This window comes from Lactuca serriola, chromosome 8 (assembly GCF_051521515.1).
Source record: "Lactuca serriola cultivar US96UC23 chromosome 8, Lser_US96UC23_V15, whole genome shotgun sequence".
Lineage (NCBI taxonomy): Eukaryota > Viridiplantae > Streptophyta > Magnoliopsida > Asterales > Asteraceae > Lactuca > Lactuca serriola.
The window spans coordinates 35,496,112-35,498,474 of record NC_136415.1 but is presented as its reverse complement, the minus strand read 5'-3'; the positions used below and the strand labels follow the sequence as shown (position 1 = coordinate 35,498,474).

General features: G+C 44.0%; 1 pseudogene; it reads right to left on the bottom strand.

Annotated features, from left to right (window-relative positions):
• Positions 1-623: 623 nt before the first annotated feature.
• On the bottom strand, positions 624-742 carry LOC145071666 (5S ribosomal RNA; annotated as a pseudogene).
• Between the last annotated feature and the right edge of the window lie 1,621 nt (positions 743-2,363).

Below are 2,363 nucleotides of genomic sequence, written 5' to 3'. Positions count from 1 at the left end.
TCAAGGGCCACTCCCGGCTGAGTCAAAGTCATAAGAGGTTCTGTAATTCGCGAGGAGTTCTGAATGAACTCCCAACAGTAGGTCAGCGAGATCTAGAATTTGGCGAATTTCGTAAGCGTCTTCGGTGCTGACAAATTCTCAACGGTTTTGACCTTTGGAAGGGTCCTCAAGAATTCCCACATTACTAATAATGTGTCTTAGGAATTCGACTCTTCGAATCTAAAACTCGTATTTAGAGAACTTCACGTAAAGCTTCTCTGATCGTAATGTTTCTATGGTTCGTTGTAGATGTTCTTCATGATTTCCTTCTTACCACGGGAGTAGATAAGTAAGTCATTTATAAGGACAATGACGAACTGATCCGAGTAAGAATGGCGTACCCTATTCATTAAGTTCATGAATATTATGGGCGTAGTGGTCCTATCCGAAGGATGTCACTACGGACTCGTAGCGTCCGCATCGAGTTCGGAAGATTGCCCTCGGGACATCCTTCACTAACACTCGTAACTGGTGATTTTTGGATCTTAGGTCCATTTCTGAAATGCACTTCGTTCATTGCGGTTGATCAACCAATTCATCTATGCGAGGCAGAAGGTAATGATTTCTAATGGAAGTCTCGTCGAGGTCTGCACCACGAGGACTTCCCAAGGTGTTACCCATCATAGTACTTCTCTTGCCTAAGCACGTTTAACTGCGGAGTTCTGATGGGATCCGGTGCATTAGCGTTGGTATGATCGCATCCGCTAAAGTTTGTCTTCTTGAAGAATAAGACCGGAGCCCTCAAAGTTGAGGTGCTTGGTCTTCTCATTCCGTTGCTGAGTAGTTCGCTAAGTTGTCCGGACTATTCTTGTATCTCTGTATATTTTTAGACTGTAGGGCGATCTGGTTGCAGGAGTCGTACTGGGTTCTAAGTTTGTTCACATGACGATGCGAGCACTCGAAATATTGGGCAGTCTCCATCCTGAAGTTCATATTAAAAGTCATACATGGTTCGTCAATCACAGTCTCGTGTATACGAGCCGTATATAATTAAGATTGAAAAGGTAGTCAAATAAATGATTCGTCTTTAACCTCACATCCCAACGAGGAAAAGAGTAAAAGTGGAATCATCAATTCTAAACCTATAGAACCTTGATTATATACCATCCTTATGTATACATTCTTCAGCGATAGATCAACCGTATGGGTCTTTGGATTGAACTTGACGTACTGTATGAGTGGTACTTCAGGGAGGTTTGCTAAGGTTTCTTCGGAAAGGATAGGAAACATGAGGTACTTCATGCATGAGTAATTCGGTGTTCTGGGATGATGGCTTCGCTAGAATGACGATTTCGGAGAAAAAGATGTGCGCACGAAATTGGTATTGCGAGGATCGAGTTGACTCAAGTTGTATGATAATGTCGGAATCATATGGGAACTAAAGACATTAGCTTTGAACATAAGGCGTTACAGACAAAACCCAACAGTGCAACCTTTAACAGAGTTACGGTACTATAGATTTACTACAAGACTATTGCTACGAAATAGGTATACTACAAAAGACAAGTATGCGCAGCACAAGCATCCCTTTAATGACGGGATCTTGCAAAAGATAAGACTCTAGTTGCACTAGTTTTGAACAGTTTATAAGTTTGTTACAACGAAACTCCCTAATTACATTAACATGGGTCCAGAGTAGTCTCTCTTGCGGCAGTGATCCTTAGTATTTTCCCGTCTACACCGTTGTTCTTTGTTATTGGACAATCCTTCTTGAAGTGCCCTATCTCACCGCATTGGTGACATATCGGGCTGGTACTAGCATTGGTGGTGGAAACGAGGTGTCGAGTTGGAGTTATGTGGACACGGGTGTTTCCCTTGTTCTTCCACTTTGAAATTTTCCCTTCATAGGGTCCAGTTTTACCGCCATCATCGCAAGCCAAGTTGACTCCGATGTCAGGGGCTTGAGTGATGGGTCGTGCTGGCGCTCCACAGCTACGAGCATGGTGCCCTACTTTTAGGCAATTGCAACATTGCATTTCATGGCAAGCCCCATGATGATGAAAACTACACTTATCACACTTCGGAAGTTTTCCCTCGTATGGTCTGCTCGGTACTGGGATGGCAGGGGTTGCCACTTGTTGCTATTGTATGGCAAGTCTTTGGGATCGCTTGCGTTCCTTCTGGGCTTGGCGCTTTCGTTTCCTGTTCTCTGTTTTCCGTCTTTGCGAGCCTACGACTGTTATCATTTGATGACTTCCTGGATTGATACTACTATCGGGGTGGTCAACTCCTTTGTCAGCATAGCTTGCGTTGATAGTGCTGCGGTTTGCAAGGATAGCTGCCACGACAGCCGTTACGACAGTCGTGACTGCGACTTGAAAAGT